The 22,186-nt window shown below is 37.2% G+C and overlaps 1 protein-coding gene across 7 annotated transcripts in view; it reads right to left on the bottom strand.

Moving 5' to 3' along the window:
- CNTN1 (contactin 1) overlaps positions 1-19,151 on the bottom strand; it is a 340,010-nt gene extending 320,859 nt beyond the window's left edge. For 4 of the 7 annotated variants that reach the window (XM_076007181.1, XM_076007180.1, XM_076007183.1 and 1 more), the window contains exon 1: positions 18,970-19,151. The gene's annotated coding sequence lies outside the window, so the exon portion shown is untranslated. The remainder of the gene's footprint in view (positions 1-18,969) is intronic. The other 3 variants (XM_076007185.1, XM_076007184.1, XM_012788699.3) reach the window with 1 other exon arrangement.
- Between the last annotated feature and the right edge of the window lie 3,035 nt (positions 19,152-22,186).

The raw sequence follows: 22,186 nt of genomic DNA, 5'->3' as shown, positions 1-22,186 counted from the left end.
AGACTCCATCTCTACTATAAATAGAAAGAAATTAATTGGCCAACTAATATATAGAAAAAATTAGCTGGGCATGGTGGTGCATGCCTGTAATCCCAGCTACTCAGGAGGCTGAGGCAGCAGGATCGCTTGAGCCCAGGAGACTGAGGTTGCCGTGAGCTAGGCTGATGGCACAGCACTCACTCTAGCCTGGACAACAAAGTGAGACTGTGTCTCCAAAAAAAAAACCAAAAAAACAGATTTCAGCGGTGAGAGAGTGCATTTAAGGCAAAGAATGGTGAAATAAGCATAGATAAATGTTTAGAGAAATTTGGCTCCATGACAGAAAAGGGAGAAATAACTGGGGCAAGAGTTTGAAGAGAGTTTTCATTTTTTAAAATGTTTTCTGCATTGTTTTTAAGATAAAAGAGAATTAGGCATGCTTAAATGTTGACATCAGGAATCAACAGAGAGGTTAAGGTTGAAGATCCGGGAAGGAGATGATAGTGGGTGGTGAGGTCACTAAAAACAGAGAGAGATATAATCTAGAACCCTAGAGGAGAAAGAAGGCTTAGACAGAAACTGGCCTTTTTCTCCCACTATAATAAACTGGAGGGATAGAAGCTGTAGACTGGAAGCTATAGACTAGTAATTCTGGAAAGGAAAAGAGAAAAAAATGAAATAAAAACATAGCCGGAAAGGTTTAGTTTGAAGACAGAAAAATTACAGAGTTGAGAGGGAAAGATAGAAATTTCAGCAGAGGAAGCCATATGAGTAAATTTCCCTTCACATTGTGGGAAACTGAGATCCAGGAAACAGGTAGAGGGATTGGAATTAGGAAAGAGCAGATCTTTCTCCCTCTCTCCCTCGCTCTTGCTCTCACTCTCTCTCCTTCTCTCTCACTGGTAGGCTTAAAGGATAGCTGTAGAGATGAAGGCATATGGAGGTAAAGCCAAATGTAATTAAGTAAGGCCTTCTACCTCACAGTGATATTTTCAGTAACACAAGTTATCAGTGCCTTCTTCCAGAATAGGTTCCAAGAGGGTTGTGGAGAAAGGCTGGATTTTAAAATTCAAAAATAGAAGTACCTAGCTTATGTGTGAATTGCACTGTGAACTGAAATAAAATTTTAAGGCTCACCCCACCTCCGGCTGACTGAATGGACTCCCTCGTGGCCAAAGGAATATCCTAAAACTAAATTACCTGCCAGGAGAAGAGAGGCCAGACATGCCTCATCATGCCCTCTGCCCTTCTTAGAAACATCCTATATAACCCATTAACAGGCCTAAGGGTATGCCAGACAAACCTACAGATCTTCAATTTACACAACAAACCTATGTCCAGTGGCTCATCTCTGATAAACATCTCCTTATGTTAAAACATTCCAAGCCTTTAGACAAAGCTTCATGTCTTTAATCAATTACAAGTCAAAGAATCTTTAAACCCACCTATAACCTGTAAGACTCTGCTCTGAAATGGCCCACCTTTTCGGGCCAAACCAATGTATGCCTCCCACATATTGATTTATGACTTTACCTGTAAGCCCTGTCTTCCTAAAATGTATAAAACCAAACTTCAACTCAACCATAGCGAGTCCACTTGCTCAAGGCTTCTTGAGCATGGCTCTGGGTCATGGTCCTCAAATTTGGCTCAGAGTGAATCTCTTTAAAATTATTTTACAGAGTTTTGCTTTTTTTCCCCATTGACAGCACCAAAACATATAAAAAGATCAAATAATTGTTGATACCAGCAAGATTGTTTCTTTATCTGCATATTAACAAAAACCCAAAAGAAATTTCTTAGTTCTGCAGTATTCTTTTTAGAAATAGAGGACATAATGAGTGAGATGTGCACCATCTGGGGGATGGTCATGCTGGAAACTCAGACTTGTGGGGGGAAAGGACATTTATTGAAACCTTAAAATCTGTACCCCCATAATATGCTGAAATAAAAAAAAAAGAAAGAAAGAAAGGACAATATGAATAAATATTGTGGTAAGACTTATACCATTGTTTTACAGTTGATAAGAAATATCTTAATTGAATAGCAGGCACTACATTCATAATGGCCACTTTAGATTAGATAGTATTCAGTGGAAATTTTTCCATACGTGCATACCTCATTTTATTGCACTTTATTTTATTGTACTTCACAGATACTGCATTTTTTACAAATGAAGATCTGCAGCAACTCTACTTCAAGCAAGTCTATTGGTGCCATTTTTCCAACAATGTGCTCACTTTGTGTCTCTGTGTCACATTTTGGTAATTCTTATAATGTTTCAAACTTTTTCATTATTATTATATATATTATATTATGGTGATCTGTGATTAGTGATCTCTGTTGTTACTATGTAATTATTTTGGAGTTCTATGAACTACATCCATATAAGACTTAAGTGCTACTAACTGATAAATGCTGTATATTTTCTGACTGTTCCACAAACTACTCATCCCCATGTTTTCTGGATCTCTCCCTCTCCTCTCCCTATTCCCTAAGACACAACAGGATTGAAATTAGGAAAAATAATAGCCCTACAATGACCTCTATGTGTTCAAGTGAAAGGAAGAGTCACATGTCCCTCACTTTAAATCAAAAGCTAAAAATGATTAAGCTCGGTGAGGAAGGCATATTGAAAGTCAAGATAGGCTGAAAACTAGACCTCTTGTGCCAAACAGTTAGCCAAGTTGTTAATGCAAAGGAAAAGTTCTTGGAGGAAATAAAAAGCACTACTTTAGTGAATACACAGATGATAAAAAACAAGACAACTTATTACTGACACGGTTTGAGTATTCTGCATTCCCTTTCGCCAAAGCCTAATCCAGTATAAGGCCCTAACTCTCTTTAATTACATGAAGGCTGACAGGGGTGAGGAAGCTGCAGAAGAGAAGTTTGAAGCTAGCAGAGGTTGATTCATGAGATTTAAGAAAATAATCCATCTCTGTAACATCAAAGGACAAGGTGAAGCAGCCAGTGCTGATGTAGAAGCTGCAGCAAGTTATCCAGAAAATAAAAGTGACTACACTAAACAACAGATTTTCAATGTAGATAGAAGAACATGCCACCTAGGACTTTCAGAGCTAGAGAGGAGAAGACAATGCCAGGCTTCAAAGATTCAAAGGACAGGCTCACTCAAAGTATAATATTACTACTCATTGAGAGTACACTTAGTCACCCAAAGGCTCTGATGGCGATGTACAAGATTACTGTTGCTTTCATGAGTGCTAAAACAACATCCATTCTGCAGTCCACAGATCAAGGAGCAATTTTGACTTTTAAGCCTTATTATTGAATAAATACAATTTGTACAGCTATAGTTGCCATAGATAGCGATTCCTCTGATGAATCAGCATAAAGTCAATTGAAAACCTTCCAGAATGAATTCACCATTCTAGTTGCCATTAGGCATATTCATGATTCATGGGAGAAAGTCAAAATGTCAACATTAACGGGAATTTGGAAGATGTTGATTCCAACCTTCATGGATGACTTTGGAGGGCTCAAGACTTCTATAGAGGAACTAAATGCAGATGTAGTAGAAACAGCAAGAGTATGAGAATTAGAAGTAAAGCCTGAAGATGTGATTGAATTACTCTAAGCTCATGATAAAACTGTGTCAGATAAGGAGTTGTATCTTATGAATAAGTAAAGAAAGTGGTTTCTTAAGATAAAAGCTACTCCTGGTGAAGATGCTGTGAACATTGTTGAAATGGCAAAAAAAGGATATAAAATATTACCTAAACTTAGTTGACAAAGCAGTGCCAGAGTTTTGGAGGACTAACTCCAATTTTGAATGAAGTTCTGCTGTGGGTAAAATGCTATCAAACAGCACCACATGCTAAAGATGAGTCAATCAATTTGGCAAATTTTATTGTTGTCTTATTTTAAGAAATTGCCACAGGCACCTCATTCTTCAGCAATCACCATCTGGATTAGTTAGCAGCCATCAACATTGAAGCAACATCCTCCATCAGCAAAAAGGTTATTAGGTCTTGCTGAAGGCTCAGATAAGTGTTAGTAATTTTTAGCAATAAAGTATTTTTAATTAAGGTATGTACATTGTTTTTATAGACATAATACTGTTGCACACTCACTAGACTACAATATAGTGTAAATAAAACTTTTATATGTACTGGGATATCACAAAATTCATTTTATTGGAACTGAACCCACAATATCTCTGAGGTATGTCTGTGTATTGCCAAAAACCAATAGTTAATAAGCAAAGGTTAATAAAAATCTTGGTGATACAATTTTCATTTCTAACATAAAAGTATAGCCATGAGTAATATAAAATTAAATAAATGGAAGAAAAAAATATAACTTCAAATTACATTCAGCGTTCCAGCACATAACATAATTTCCACTTGAGAAAAGTATCCAGGAATAAAAAGCCACTGGAGGGTTAATATTATAAAATAATGCATCAGTTTTTGCTAACAGTTATATAAGAATTAGAGCAAGCAGTCTTTGCTCTTTGTTTGTACATAAATGATGCTCTATTTCCCAAACATGCTGAGAATCTGGAAGGCTAAAAATTCTTATATTAAAATTAGTAACCCAGAAACTATCCCTCTAATGATCACCTAGGAAACTGAGGACTCCAAAATATTGTTCCCTCTTCACATTTACCTCTTCCTCTTTGCAATAAAACACCTTCTTTAGAGACAAATCAGTCATCTATGATCAGTCATCAAAAACTATATCTGCCAAGCACAGAAGATTAGACCATTTTGTACATTGAAATAAGTTAGTATTCAACGTGAATGTAAAGTGATGCCCTGATTGGCTAGGGATGTTTGTAAAAAGTCATCTTTTGCCAGAAAACAAAAAAGATATAAGAAATGAAAGTGAAAGAAGAGAAAAGCAGTGAACAGAGTGATAGGCAGAAGTAAGGGCTCTGGCATCCTGCTCATTCTTGAGGCATTTATAACCAATTCCTTAGTTGAGCAGGGTGTGTGTGTACACAAGTGTGCACGTGCATATATGTGTCTTTACATGTATATATTGCTGGAATACAAGCATTAATTCCATCTAGGTTGACCAAAATTTTTGTTTCTGGAACACGATCTGAGGAACTCCAGAGATACTGTTAGAAATGCAGATTTCTAGGTCATAGATAAAATATACTTAACCAGAATCTGTAAGGATAGAGGTCAGGATTTCTCATTTTTAACATCTCAGGTAATTCTTTTGAGCTGTAAAGACTGAGGAAACGCACTGCCCTTTAGCGTATCAATTATAAAGCAGTTATATTATTATGATTATATCTACCAACAGCTTAATAGGAAGCAGGGTGGCCATCTGCTAATAAATTGATGGTCTTCCTCTGGCACTTTCAGAATATGAAATCTTATTATAAAAGAGCATTTCTAAAAAAAATTTTGTTTACTTTTTAAAAAAGACATGTATTGTGTGTTGAGTGTTCCTAACTGTGAGGCAGTGTTCTATGTATCAAAGGGTCGGAAAAAAAAAATTGAAAAGACATGGTCTCTATTCTTACAATCTACTAAAGAAACGCAGACATGGATATATATATGGATAATAGAATGTTATAGCAGAAGTTTGTGAGGGGTACAGGGGCATATTGGAGACAAACAAGGGAGGTGACAACCTACCTGGGAGAAGTCAGACCAGGAGAAGCTTCCTGAATGAGGTGGCACAAAGTAATCTCGAAAAAGGAGCAGACACTTGCCATATATACAATGCAGATACAGGAAAAATTTTCTATCTTGTTAAAGCATAAAAGATACTTAAAAAAACATAGATGTTGCTTTTGCCTAGAATTCTGTCTAAAGTCCATTATTAAAGAAATAGTGTATATAAGGACTAGCACACAGAAAAGAAAAAAAAAATAAAGAAATAGTGAAAAAAAAAACTATGGTCTGAGATAGATGGAATAATTCTCCATTACTACTCATCATCCACAGCACTTGCCCCACTTCAAACAAAAGCAAGTTTATAATAAATAAAATGAATAAGCATATACAAGCTGAGCAGAAGATCTATGGCAATCATGAAGCAGATATAATAAATCAGAATTCAAATAGTGGTGTCAAGTCAAAGGACACTGCAAGCAATCAATCGTGGAGGAAAATATTCTCTGGATGAAACAAAACCTTCTTGAGGAAAGGCCATCAGATTTTAATTCTCTAATGAATCAAACAATAGGCAATCTCTGGATGTGAAAAATACAATTGTTTTTGGACATTTGGAAAAGACCAGTATTATCAATACACCTCAGCATGATATTTCCTTGACCATCGAAGGCATTGAAAGGAGACACAAAGTAAAGAAGAAACGAATAAAAAATTACTCACACTTGCTCTATGTCAGTTATTCTTTGTGACTTCTCAATATACAATTTCAGCAGAGCATCAGAAAGTGGAGGGATTTTTATTGCAAGCATAAACTTTCATGTGCTGCAGAGTGATTCTCTGAGCCCATTTCAGTATGACTAATAAAATCATTTAGGTCAATAGCAATGGCAATTTTTCCTGTTTACAACTAATCACTTTACCACAGTAAAAATAAATAAGATAGGAACAAAATTCTCCTGTCTGGTGATGTGAGGCAAAGGAAGCTCCAGGGGATAGCATTTTATAAGAAAACTATCAGTTTAAGGTATCTCTAGAATCCCAGTGGTATTGTACATCTTTTTGTTAGTAATTTAGTCATATTGTAAATGACTATTTTATATGTCTCTATAAAAGATATGATTGTGTGTAAACTGGAAACCATATGTGTTTATAAAAAGAAGCATGGTGGTGTTCTCAGCCATTGGTAAGGATGAAATCCTATGTCCAGGACATCTGTGAACTTTTATGCTTTTTGAAAAGATATGTGTGTCTTAGCAGAAATCAAGCTCTCAAAGAAGCTGTGAAAAAGATTAAGATGAAAATACATGGCTCAAGCCGGGCGCGGTGGCTCACGCCTGTAATCCTAGCACTCTGGGAGGCTGAGGGGGGCGGATTGCTCGAGGTCAGGAGTTCGAAACCAGCCTGAGCAAGAGCGAGACCCCGTCTCTACTATAAATAGAAAGAAATTAATTGGCCAACTAATATATATATAAAATTAGCCGGGCATGGTGGCGCATGCCTGTAGTCCCAGCTACTCGGGAGGCTGAGGCAGCAGGATTGCTTGAGCCCAGGAGTTTGAGGTTGCTGTGAGCTAGGCTGACGCCACGGCACTCACTCTAGCCTGGGCAACAAGCGAGACTCTGTCTCAAAAAAAAAAAAAAAAAAAAAAAAGAAAATACATGGCTCAATGTATTTACTTAATTCTCTTTCCTTAATTACTCAAAAGGAGTTTTCATAACACACCTAACAGCATGATGAAGTCAATAATGAAATTACTACTCGGTCTTATTAAAAGAGATGCTTTGGGTTTGTATAGGCCTGCCAATTTCACAAATTTTTTTTTTCTTATCAAGAATGATCTAGATATGCTGTTTTAAATATAGACTTAATTTCCTTAACATTTTTGAAATTACAAAGTCAAAATCATTTCATACCTAGTATCTTTATTTTACTTCATTAAATCTTCAAAAACATTTTATGAAATTTGATTAAATCATTGCCTTACTTGGAATATTGCTTCAAGAGTAAGATCCGTAGTCTTTAAAACTTGAAAAGAACTTTCTTGATCTGCCATTCTCTCCTTCTCAGCCATATATCTTACTAATATATAGTTTATACTCTACCATATAGTGGATTTCTTTCTGTTATTTGAACTAGTCATGCTGTTCTTTGCTTCTAGGCCTTTACTCGTCCTTGGCATAGAACATTCATCTAACATGCTGACTCCCCTTGCATCAAAGCACTCATCCACCATTTTGAATTATCTTTTTGTCTATCTTCCACACTTGGCTTAGAAGTCTGTTGAAGGCAGGGGAAAGTTTGACTTAATTGTTACCACATCTCCAGGCCCAATACAATACAATGTCTACCACATAGTACATCTGTGTTTCTGTTCTCTCTTTCTCTCAAGCTCTCTCTCTTTTATCAAATTCAGTATAAATGAAAGAAAGAAACATTATTCACATTATTTCTTTCGATATCAAGTTTGCAGAAAGGACTACTTTGTAGATTATTCATAAGAAACATGTCCTTCTCTTCCATGTCTATAAATTATTGTCACTGAAGAACAAGCAGCTTTGGAAGGATCATAAATAGGCAAATGAGAAAGAGGAACCTAAATCAAACCTGGAAAACAAATCCAATGACAGACAATATAGCAAACTTACTTCCATATCTACTTTCCCAACTTTATACAATGAAGCCACTCAGAGTAAGAAGAATTGAGTAAATTTCCCAAGATATCTACTACATGCCAGAATATAGATTTAAATCTTTATCTATTGAAATTCTATGATACTAAAAATAACAAGGTAAGCAGGGGAATTCTTAGCATTTGAATTTTGTAAAAAAAAAAAAAACTTAGGATCCACTTAAACTGAAATGTGTTACAATTCCAAAAATAACTGAAATATCTTTATATAAAATGCCAAAATTTAATCTATAGGGCAATACCAAATGTTACATTTTATGATGTCTTTAGTGCACAGTTGTGCTTCCTTTATATTATTTATTGAGTAACAGTTTGATTTGGAAATACAATATCTTCTAAACATATTTGAAAGATTGATAATATACAGTACTCTAGGGAGAATATGCAAAAGCAAACATTCTTATTCATGCTGCTAGAATTATATATTACTACAAATCTCATTGAAGGACAACTTGGAAATATCAATAATCTATAAGAAAAAATATACCTCTCGGCTAACAATTTCACTCTGGAAATGTATCTTAGAGAAACATTCCCATGAATGTACAAAAGTACATGTGAAGTAATGTTCTTGCAGAAAAACTCTTTAAAAAAAAATTGCAAACAGCCCAAAGTTCCAACAATGAGACAAAAATAGTGTTTTATGCAAAGGGATACTATGCAAGTGCTAAAAAGAACGTGTTAACACTATACCATTTGGAAATAAAAAGTTGCCCAAGGTTTTTAAAAAGTGGCAGAATATTACATATACTATGTTGCAATTTTGGTAGTAATAACAGTATATTTAAAACTATAAAGATATGCATAAAAATCTTTTTAAAATATATATAAAGTGTCAGAAATTGCTTTGTGGGAGGATTTAAATCATTGAAAAGAGCCATCACTAACGATCTTACAACTATTCGAAAAGATAAAATGAAATTATCTTGAAAAGCAATGTCCAATACCTTTGAAAATTCAGACGGAAAAATTCCTAGAAAAATACAACTTATCAAAAAGAAAAAAAATGATAATAAGAAAATATGATGAGGCTTATAAACTCTTAAAGTAATTGAACATAGACTCACACTCAGCCAAATGGTTTGAGTTAAAAGATTGATAATACTAAGCATTGGCAAAGCTAATGAACAACTGGAAATTTCATATACAGCAGGCTGTATTGGAAATTGGCACAACCACTTTGGAAAAACTAGCAATTTCTACTAAAATTATAGCTAAGCATAGCTTATGACTCAGCAATTTTAATCTTAGGCTTATCCCAACAAAAATGCATATACATAAAAGACATGGACAATGATGCATGTTCATAGGAGAACTATTAGTAATAACACAAAGCTGGAAACATCCCAGATGTTCAACAGCAAAATGAACATGTATGTTCCAGGGTATCCATGCAGTGGAATTCTGTAGAACAATAAAGTGAACTATTACTACTTGTGAGAATATTGATACATATCACAAAAAAATGCTGAATAAAAGAAACCTGATACAAAAAGGTGCATACATCATGGTTCCATTTGTATAAATTTCAAAAATAGGAAAAACTATTCCATGGTCTTAGAAGTCAGAAGAGTGATTGCCCTTGGGAAAGAGCAAGGTGTTAGTGATTGGGAGGGGTTGGTAGAAGGGTCTTTGGGTGCTAACAAGGTTCTTTATTCTCAACTGAGTGTTGATTTCATAGCTATGAATACTTTGTTATAGCTGATTGAGTCAAACATTTTCTGTGTACTTTTCTGTGTTTCTGTCACCCTTAAATTAAAAACAAAAAAGAAAGAAAGGAATACATAATATCAGTGCTTTACTAAAAGTAGATGTCTTAGGTTCATCACCATTTAACTTATACATAAGCCAAAATTCGGAAATAACATTTTTTTACAAAAGCTGGGTTGTTATGCTCTCCAAAATCACAAATCACCAATGAAATATAGAGTAAATCAATCCATTAAGCACTTAAAAACATTTTTAATTAACATATATTGCAATTAATGTATAAAAATAATACACAAGGGAAAGTTTTATGTGAAATAAAATTCTACTAAACAATTTGAGTCTCAAACTGGAATAATACAAATATTATTTATAATATCTTAGAAGGCATCTTGTCTGTTACAGACAGCAAATCTGTACTTTCAGTAACCATGACAATTAAATACTATCAGATTAGAAGCCTTAGGATAGAACTACTGTCTGTGGTTTGCAATGTTAGGAAGCAAAATTAGGACAGAAAAGCATAAAAATGTCTAATGCTTGGGTCAAAATTCTAATAATAAATATTTAAATGGATCATTGTAATGGTCAATTCTCAAACAATGAATGTTTGAGAAACTGCACATGCAAATCGCTGTAATGAAAGACCATTTTATTTATATCAGAAATAAAATATATGCAAATTTAGAATGATTTAATTGCTTGTGTTAAGACTAAATTTATTTGGTAGTCTATGGATAGATTTTGGTCACTCAGAATAGCAAAGTTTTAAACTGTGACTCACAAAATACTAAAACCAGCTATCATGGGGACTGGAGGTGGATGCAGAATAACACAGTGATTAAAAACTTAGGCTTTGTAGTCAGACAAAATCTGAATGTGAATTATTGCCTTTTGAGTATTAACTTTTTAATATCTCTAATTTTCCTGGTAGGCAAAATGGGAATAATAAATTTAAAGAAAACCCATTTGACTGGTTTTGTAAAGTTTTGAGATGTCACATGGAACACATTTAAAACAACATCCAACACAAAGTGAGTGCTCAGTAAATGGGCACTGTTAACAACTGAAGTGCAATTATAGAGAAGACATCTGCACAAGTTGAACAGACAGATCTGTCTTATATCTTAGTATTTTTAATTTTCAAATTAGGCTAGATCATGGCTCTAGCATAGTACCCACCTATTTTTCATAAGTTTCTTTTTCAACACTTGCACTATTTCCTAAAAAATATATTTGACTCATTTGGTTCCCCAAGAATGTACAGAATATATGTTAAACCAAACTGAAGAGTAGAGTCGAACATTGACCATTGAATTAAGAAAATCTAGAAAAAATATTTTAATTAGTCAAGTAAAAAAAGATAAGATAAAGAATATTGTACTTGTTACAAAAAATAAAAATATATACTCTCTAAAAAAAAAGTATAAGTGTAATATGGGGGGGGGTGTGTGTATGTAGTCTAAATGATCAATTAAATAAATACAAGACTTTAAAATATGTTTAAAGCAAAAACTCCTTCAGCTTGTTTCTTCCAAGATTACTAAAAACCAAAGTGAAAACTATAGATAGGTATTGATGCAGCAATGTTTTACAGATTGCTCAGGACTTCCAGTGGATTATTAATGTCAAGATCATTGTCCTTAACTTAAAATGGTGGCAGTCACCCCTCAGTGAAATGTTTTGGGTAAGCATAATATGTGAAACACTCAACCATGAGTAAGATGGTTACTTCTTGTCCTTATCTTGTCTTCCTTCCTACTTCTTGTCTTCCTTACTTCTTGTCCACCCTTGCCACTAACCTGTGATCTTAGGCAAATCACTTATTTCTCTGACCTTGTTTCTTTATGCGTAAATGGGATAATTATGCCTTTCACTCTCACTTTCAGAACAGTTGCAAAGGATCAAATAAGTTTATGCATGTGACCATGCTTTGTAAACTACCGAAGATGACATCAATGGAAGACCTTTAATTAAAAAAGCAAAGATGAATTAATTTTGCCAATATTCAGTTCCAACACAGCTAAATTTATGTATCTACATTAACCATGTAACTATATATTTATCCTTCCTTCTAAAAGGCAGAATTAAATTACACCTAATGATTTAGTATTTTGTAATTATTGGATGTCCTAAGCATGGCTTTTCATTATAAAATTCACCATTTAAAAACTCTATTTTATTTATATTACATAAATCTACAAAACCAAGATGTTAATTTTTGAAATACTGTGAAGATTGACATAGCTTCTAGTTTTTATTGATTGATTTACAAGATAAAGATATGAATCCCTCATTTGCTGGAATCCTAAAAACTAGTTTTAACCTTCTTTTATTCATTTCTTCAGAAAATATTTAGACTGTCAGGTCTATATGTCAGGTCTTTCACTGGACACAAAGAAGAATAAGGTGTGGTCTCTATCCTCAAGGGCTTGTAGTGGGGGTAACATACAAGAAAACAACCAGTTACAATGTAATAATGATAAGTGCTATGGTAGGGATATCAACAGGTTGTAATGGAAGCGCTGAATAAGGGCTCAAAACTCAAGACTGAAAACTCCAGGAAGTTCTCCTAGAAATGGTGGTACCTGCCCCGAGGCATGATGAGGTTAGACAGGTCAGTCACAAGACAATCAAGGAAGCAGTTTACTTATGGCAGAGAATAGAACATGGAAAACGTGGGAGGCAGTGTTGGGAAAGAGGGGAAAACATGATGCATTATGGCAAAAGCAAACAGTTCAGTGTGATTGGCATTATGAGAGACCAGGGATGAAAGGAATTTGGGTAATGAGAAAATAAATTTAGAGAAGTTAACAGGGACCATTTAATCAAGGACTGTAGATGCAATACAAAGCATTTTGGACACCTTATTATAGAAAAAGGAGGTATATGATAAGATTGGTTTTAGAAAGAAAAATATGGTTATAGTTTGTATTACAGAATGTACTTAGGAGAAGGAGACTATAAGAGAAGGGACTGAAACACGGACTCTGACCTCTGAATATCTCTGTTTCTTACACAGAAAACAAAGTCTTTAAAAGGTTAAGTGACTTGCCTAAAATCACACAGCTAGTAACTGGCTGAGCTGGGTTTTGTATAAAGCTCTGCCTAACTCTTAACACCTATGCTCTTAGGGACCAGGCAATCTGCCTCACATAAAAGAAACTAATGCCACTAACTCTAAGCATTGAGAGAGTAGTAACAAAACAATGCAGGAAAAATAATGACATACTTAGGTCTACACCATCAAAATCAAGTACAGGGCTGAGCAATTACCCAGTGAATTAAAGACCATCTGGATAATCCTGGGAGAAGCAGATTTAGTGCTTGAGTCATTCAGATAATTGTGCAAACAATGTGAGCTGCTCTGGCTGAGTAACCTGGTCATTAATATCGTCCATAGTGCATTTTGCCCTGAGGCACTTTTGAAATGGACAACAGTAGTTCAGAAAGAATTAAGGTACTATTCACTTCATGGGAGAGCCCCATAAAGAATAATGGTATCTTAATAGACTGAGAGTGTATTTTATATGTCCCCAGGAGCCATTTCACACTGGGACATACCCATGATATACATAAGCCAAATTTTACTTCAAGAGAGTAAAGAAGTTAAGCAATAGCACCCTCATATGTGTGTTTTTATATTAAATTCTTTATAAGGTGGCAGAAAGTTTTCAGAGCCATAAAGTGATAAGAGATACTAATACAAATAGATTTACAACTTACAGTAAAGTATAAATTTCCGTGTGTCAGAAGACATTTTTAAAAAAACAAAATTTTTGCTATATACCACAGATTTCCTATTACATGAAGAAAATATGAACACTCCAATATAGTCAAATGAAATTCACAAATTAAGAAATACAAAGAGCTAATAAATATGATCACATTTCTTGAACCCATCCAAAATCATAGCAACATAGCACAACTCACAAGAATACCTACATATAAAATTTCTACTATCAAAATGATTACAAGTTTTTAAATCATAATACCAAGTGTTAATAAGCATATTGCCAATGGGGTATGCCTGCTGGTAGAATATAAATCTGTATAAACTTTTTGAGGAGTGATTTGGCAGTAAGTGTTAGGGGGCTAGAAATATTTATACTATTGCCCTGATACCTTCTATATCATAAAGAAATTGTGAGAAATGCAAACATTAATGTATATTTATGTTCATTTTCATAACTGTGAAAAACTGGAAACAAGGGCTCTATATAATAGAATATTGACAGCCATAAAAACCATGGTTAATAAGAATACTACATTAAATGAATAAACATTTATGGTATGATGTTAAGGTAAAAGAAAAGCTAAATATAAAAATGAATATTCACTATAAACTCAAATATGTAAGTTGAAAATACCTATGTATATTCATAGACATAATACTGGAATCTCTCTCTGGTGGAATTTTCTTTATTTCTAATTTTTCTTTAATAGGTCTGTATTTCCTTATCATCATAAAACATTATTTTCAATTTATAATTACATAGATATTTGTATACATTTCAATGCAATTTTGCACAATAGGTCATTCATGCAACCAAAGTGAAATAATGCCCCATCCTCCTTCTGCTACATTTCCAAGGTCACAAAACTGGTAAGTCCTATTGTCAGGAGTTGAACCCAAGTTTCTCTTGCTCCAAAGTCAGTGCTCTTTAAGATTTGAACTAAAGTACAGTGAAAGTTTCAAAGTAAAGTAGAATTAACAATGAAAATTTAACATATATTATACCAATAATAATATGTGGTGTCTTAGATGAAAGCAGAGAGATTTATACACTGGGAGATTTGATAAATTGCCTACTACACTAATCCAGGCATGCAATGACAGATGAAACTACTAAATGGATGGTAAGACACTTGGAGGTAGAGGAAAGGAAGTCTTAAGAAATAACCGACCACAAACCAGAAAGCCTAGAAAGTTATAGTATCCATTGCTAAAAGCCAGTTTATGAGTCATGCCTATTGAAGGGGAAAAAAGTAAAATCCATGCACATCTATAACCAATTTTCACTATGTACATTATCATTGTTCTAAAATGGTATATCTTCCACTAATAGCTATTATTTAGGAGTAATTACTATGGTCCAAGCCCTGTTTTGAACATTTTAAATGCATTATCTCCCTTAATATTTGAAAACACACACACACACACACACACACACACACACACAACAACTCTTATACAAGGGCTATCATAATCCCCAGCTGACTTGTTGATGTTCATTTATGTGCACCATGATATATAAACACTGATACGTGCAGGCCTTCTCCCAAAGCCTGTGTTCTCAGCCACCAGGATAGTATTTGGCTCATATGGGAGAGATTAGGAATGAAATTCAGAAGGAGAATTTTATTTCCAATAAAATAAATTGTCATCAATTTGGGGGATATACTTGAAGCAAGAAGCAGAAAGAGGAGACAAGAGGGAGACAAAAAAAAGGAAGGTGAGAAAAAGTAAGAAAAAATTATGACATTAGAACTTTATGGTATCAAGGAGTAAAATTTCAAGGAGGAGATGAACAATATGGACAATGGCAGGTCAGAAGGGGAAAATAATGAGCAATACACCAATAAAAAGAAAACAAACTTTGAACTTGAAGAGGAGGATCTCACTGGTGACTTAGAACAGGTTCTGTAATATATAATGTAGACCATAGCCAATTTACATGTATGGATGGATAGAAATGGGACAATTAGTTGATTTTTTTAATAAGACAATTACATGGCATATTTTGTATAGAGAAATATGAATTGTCTATCTTTCAACTTGGTCTCTAGTTCTCAAGAGGCATAAGGTACAAGACAATATATAGAATAACCAGTACATAGTCATAACCCTTATTGGAAAAGTAAATCATTCTGTGGAAGGCTATAGAAACACCTCATGTCAACCATAACTCTTCACAGAGAGGATAATGAAGCCAAAGGAAATTTCCAAAGGTACTTTCCAATGCATAGCCTTCTGTCAATAAATAGATTGTCCCCAAATCATTGCAGCACACACCCCATTTCTTATGGTAATGCTTCCTGAACAAGAATCTTTAAGGCTACTGAGAACTATGTTCAATGTAGTAGGATATACAAAAATATAGGTTATAATCTTTTTCTGCAAAGTACTTCCTGCCTAATTAGAAAACAAATCAGACATACAAACATATAATAAGGATTAAGCAACAAAATAAGACTGAATATGATTATGTATCCAAATGAAAGTAATCTACTAGAGATTCCAGAGAAGAGTGATAGCATTTTAAAAATTTATTTAGTTGATACATACCAATGTAATGTTATAATTAATAGTAGCCCTATTTATTAATGACTCTATAAACCCACCATAGTGGTGGAAACATATACACATTTTATTAAACCCTTACAGCAACCTGAAAATTCAGTGATATAAGTCTTCTTTTAAAGACAAGGAAACTAAAACGTCAGGAGTTTAATTAACTTGCCCCAAATCATATAATCAAGAAGTTGCAGAACCAAAATTAAAAGCCAGTTCCGCCGGGCGCGGTGGCTCACGCCTGTAATCCTAGCTCTCTGGGAGGCCGAGGCGGGCGGATTGCTCGAGGTCAGGAGTTCGAAACCAGCCTGAGCAAGAGCGAGACCCCGTCTCTACTATAAATAGAAAGAAATTAATTGGCCAACTAATATATACAAAAAATTAGCCGGGCATGGTGGCACATGCCTGTAGTCCCAGCTACTTGGGAGGCTGAGGCAGGAGGATCCCTTGAGCCCAGTAGTTTGAGGTTGCTGTGAGCTAGGCTGACGCCACGGCACTCACTGTAGCCTGGGCAACAAAGCGAGACTCTGTCTCAAAAAAAAAAAAAAAAAAAAAAAAAGCCAGTTCCCACAGCCTGCAATAGTTAGCTTGGTAGATTAAATCACTCATCTTTAAAATGACTTAGCAAGTTAGAATTGTATTCTGAAAACTCAGAAATAAATGTAGCAACACGTGTCACACTAGAACTGAATAACCTTGGCTTATATTGTTCCTGATATCAACACTGAGTAAATTATTTTACCAGGACCCAAAATTGGGGGAAGCTGAAAAGTATTCTATGTGAGGGAAAACTGCTATGCAGTATAACTACACAGTAGGTTGTTGGAATATTAGAGTTGAAATTTTTGGAAGACTCTTGCAAATCATTTGTATCCCCTGAATCTTAGTTTTCTCATCTATGAAAATGGAAAGGTTATCATCAGGAACAAATAATTCCAGGCAATAGGAAAAATAAATCCATGCACATCTATAAAAGAAAATCCACATGATGCAGATAGATATGATATGAAACAGAGGCACAAATTTAAATATCAGGTCCAGAAGCAAAATCTGTACAAAGAAATATATCAAATCTACCCCTCAAAGGTTCTAGCAGTTCCTCAGTTCTGCATCCTGGAAAGTGGTTGGATCCATTTCCAGATCCCCAAATACTGCTACCTAAAAGTTACCGCCCAAATAAATGTACTACAACATAACTAAGGTACAGGCATAAGCAAGCCATTATGCTTTGGTGAGTTTAATAAAATATCCCAGATATGGTCTGTATTTATTTGATGTGTATTACACTTCAGGCTGATACGGTTCACAGGTGAAGCTGAAAAAGGTAGAGAAATGGCTAAAGATCAGATAGCACTCTAAGAATGTATTCGAAATACTATTTGAAAATATTGATCTTTATGGGAGTTACAAAAACATTATTTCCTGCAGGGGTTTGGCAGTCTGAGTGCCTCTTCTCCGGCTTTTCCCCCAATGGAAAATTTGATTCCCTTTTGCCCCTCCCACCCAGTGCTTCCAGATTGCTTCCCAGGGCCAAGGCAGCCGGCTCAGCAGCAGGGAAACCGGGCTGGGTATGCAGGAGCTATATATAGCTCCACCTTGGAGATGTGCACACACAAGCACACACGTACAAACGTCTATGCTGGTTTGGGCATGAAAAAATGAGAAAAGGTTGCAGCTCTGCCCCCTCCCTCCTCCCCATCATCCCAATTTTTCAGGAATTTTCAAAGCAGGGTGGCATCAGTTCCCAAGAGTGATGCAACGTCTGATTTCTCTGCAATTCTCCTGCCCACTGCTTCCAACAATCTGACTCCATCAGGAACCGGCACTGGGCCAACACCTACTACCCAGATGCGGTCACCCGGGGAGGCCGCCTCGCAGCCACTGGGAGCCCATCCGGGCACAATCACTTGACTCCCTGGGAATCCCTGAGGCCAAATCTACCTCTTAGAAATTAGGTGAGAAGGTGGTTCCCAACAGACGACGCCAAGCGAGGAGAGAAGAGGCAAAGCCTTCCCTCTCTCTCCCCTCCCCAGTCTGCCGCAGATCACGGAGAAGGGCCCGTGTCTTCTCAACAGAGATGGAAGTAACCGGAAAATGCCCTTCGAGTGGAGGGGATTTTCTCCCCACCCCCACTCCCGAAGGGAGCTAGACCTTAGCAGAAGGGCCAGGGAACAGACAAGTCCCTTCTTCCCCTCACCACGGTCACTCCCAGTTTTGTCAGGGATGTGCTGGAGTCTAGACCCCGCGGTGGTAGAGGTGCGGGGGTGCGGGCAGGCGTGCGGAGCAGAGCCCTTGGCGCTGTACGAAGCCCTGCGGGCTGGGGGGCGGCTGACACGTCTGCTCCGCGCCCTGCCCTGCCGGGTCGACATGGCATCCCTCGGGCGAGTCACCCGCGCGCGAGCGGCCGCAGCCTCGGAGGGGAAAGTTGAGGAGACCCAGCTCCGGGGCTCGGCCCCCTCTCCTAGTGCACTCCCCGCCCGTCGCCCCCGGGCTCCAGCATCCTACGCCCCTCCTTCCCAGCACCCCTGCAACCTCCGCCCCAGTGCTTTTTCCGCGCGGCACTTCGCGACGAGAGCTGCAGCGACCACAGGAGATTTGGGGGAGACGAGGGCGGGGCGGGGCTGGGGGAAGGGGAAGGGACGCAACAGCATGGAAATGCGCATTCTTCATTCCATCTGCAAAGGAAAAGTCCTGCCTCCTACCTGTTCCCTGCTCCGGCTCGCCTCGGCGCCGCACAGCTGGACCATACCCTACAGGTTTCCCACTTCTGCTGCAAACACCTGGGAGCGCATCTCCCCACCCGGCGCCCCTCCTCGCCTCAGCGGAGCCCACCCTCGCTCCTTGACAGCCGGAGCCCGGCCTTTTAGCGCGGTTACTGGGGCAGCGGGGAGAGCGGGGCGGGGACCGCAGAGAAACCCGCGTCTCTGATTGGACGGGGCGGCTATCACTCCTCACCCCAGGGCCGGCGCTGGCTGCGGACTGAGTGAGGTAGCTGCTAAACCCCAACTGCAAAGGGTGTCTGCAGTCCCAGGGACCAAAACCTGCTGCTACTGAATCGAGGGCCGCTCAGAGGAGGGAAATTGGTTGGATAACTTGTCATTTGAGGCCCCAAGAGGGAGGGAGGGGCCAGGCATAACCAGACACCCAACACTTTCCTGAGCTTCCCTGAAGAGACCATCTGCTCTGGGAGATTTGTCAGGCACAAATATCAGGGGCAGTGTCTGGACAGAGAAATATGAACTTTGGTTAAAAAACAGAAAAATATGTGGGAAAAAAATCACAAAATAAAAAGATATGAGGGTTTTGTTTCAAGTTTCCGTTTTTGCCCAAATGTAACATGGCAGTTTTTGTTTTGTTTGTAGGGAAAAGATTGAACAGCTTATTCTGTAGCACAGAAAACCTCCAAAACAATCCTCTGGTACTAACAGTGTTTTAATGGGAAAGTACAGAATAATAACCTTTCACTAAAAGTAAAGGAAAGAAATTCAGAACAACCTGCAAAAGGGACTTGCCTTGGGCAGTTCAGTTGGTGGCAAAAGTTTTAAAATAATTGCCACCAGACTGAAAATGAACCAATCTGTTACCTTTCTACAGGTATTAGTCCATCATTTATTTTGTGCTTAAACTCTGAGAGGATGTGCAAGGCCCCCAAACCTAGGTGATCCCAAGGGTGCCTTTTAGGTAAAGTAGACAGGGTGAAATAATGTCGTGCCCAGTTGCCATCTCTGCCATTTACCAAGGTGGAATCTGGAAGCTATGGGACCAAGGAACTCCTTAAATGAAGGAGCATGATACAAAGACCACAAGTAAAATCTGGATGTCTTAGTCTAGTGACACAAATGAATGCATTTGAAAGTGGGAAGGAACCCTCAATATCATTTATGGCGAATAATATATATGATTTGTGTGTTGAGAACCCTCTTCCTGCTGAATGAGAATGAGTAAAAATGTAATGGCAAGTTTCAAACTCCCCTGAGTTATGGTTCCCCATAATACTCCCATTAGTTTCACACCTCTACCTCAGGTACTCACACCAGTTGCTCCATTGCATTGGACAAATCATTCATGAATTACTGAGCACTTACTCTGTGCCACACCCCATGTTAGGCACTACAGAAAAAAAAAACAAGAATAACATTTTGAATTTGTTAAAGATGGGCTCAGGAAGCAATTAAAACAGTAAAATGTCTTAGGCAATGTGCATTTTCAACACTAACATCTTTTGGGTTGTAAGCATAGACTATTTTGAGACAAAACGAGCTCCAGCACACTCTCCTCTCAATTTAAGCAGAAGAGAAGGCAGAATACTAACGAAAAAAATTAAAAGAACATTGAGGGTAGCACAGAGATTGAAATTGAAAATGAAAAGAATACTAAAGAAATCTCTGCTGTCTGTATTATTTCATTTCCTAACTCATTCATTCCTTCAATAAATATTACTATTATAGTGATGAATAAGATAGGCATACTGTCATGGAACACATTCTTTATTCTTTAAGTAGTCAATGTTACTTTGTGTCTTACTGATCTGATCAGCAGCTGTGTGTGTGTGTGTGTGTGTATGTGCATGCACACACAACTCTAGAATAGTGTTTGAATAATATCTATCTGGATCAGGTACCTCATGTATTTTTAGGTAAAACAGACTGCTTCTAGTTGTTAGTTATTATCTCAGACAGCAAAACCTGTACATCTGTTGCTGGAATACGTATTAAATATAGCAAGGGTATCTGATGCACAGCATTTTAGAACTTCCAAATCACCATTTGTTACAATCCTCCTCTGTGTTCTTCAGTAGGTAGGAGAGTCATTATCAGCCCCATTTCACAATTGAGGAAACTGAAGTAACCAAGGATAAATGTGTTCTTTCACAAACAAAAGTAATAAAAAATAGGTGTGTATCTAATACTTGAAATATAGAAGACATCCAATGTATACCTTTTGATGAATATATAGTTTATAAAATATGAAAGTTTGAAGAATCTTAGAAATCATCAAGTTCTACTCATTATTTTGCAAAGAAGGGATATAATTTGCCTAAGTTGATGTATCTAGTTGGGGGAAAGCTGCGTCTAGACCCCAGATCTTGAGACTAGTCATTCATTCCTTATTTCCATCACATGAACAACAGTCGTTTCTGGTATCTCTTCCAGCAGAGTTCCTGCCCTTTTTCCTCCTGTAACCACCTAGGCTTTTGAAGTTTTCAGGACTGACCAGATTGGTGTACTCATCTTCCAGCATCTATAAAACTATATGGAAGTATGCCATTTTTAACTAGAAATTAGGCAGAGCTTATTGGTAGCTGAGATTCAATTTGCTTGGAAGTTTGGTTTCTGTCTCATGAGACTAGGATCAGAGTAATTGGCACTGATGTTGAAGTATGAAGAAAGCTGTTGAGAAATGGGTAGCCAGCTTAGCAGGTGGCCTCTGGCACTTCTTGTCCCTCATGTGAGGAAGGAGGGAATTACAGAAATAATAATCTGAATTCCTCTAATCTGGCATCTCCTGTCATCCCCTCCTTCTCCCACCCTGCATTGACCCTCCTTCTCCAAACATTCCAATTTCCTCAAACCAGTGATTAAATCTCAGTGAGAGGAGAGGAAACTACAGCAACAGTACAGCTTTCCACAGCATGCATCCCCTTTCTTTCTCCTCTGCTCCACCCACCGTTTCCTCACTTCCAAGCTTCCCAGGAGAACAGTTGCTAACATAGCCCGATGTGGCAAAGAAGGGGGAGAGTAAGGAAATGGGAGCTTTTCCAATTAAAATTTCAAGCTTCTCTTAACACAGCAGAAAAGCAACGGAGGCTCTGACTTCTGATTTGAAGAGAGTCATGCTAAACCCAGCCTGCAGCATCTCAAAAATCACATCAGCCCACTGACCTAGCTTTTACATTGCCAATTGGGAATGCAGGCAAAG

Source organism: Microcebus murinus, chromosome 10 (genome assembly GCF_040939455.1).
Source record: "Microcebus murinus isolate Inina chromosome 10, M.murinus_Inina_mat1.0, whole genome shotgun sequence".
NCBI lineage: Eukaryota > Metazoa > Chordata > Mammalia > Primates > Cheirogaleidae > Microcebus > Microcebus murinus.
The sequence above is the reverse complement of the archived record's forward strand: the minus strand, read 5'-3'. Positions and strand labels throughout refer to the sequence as shown.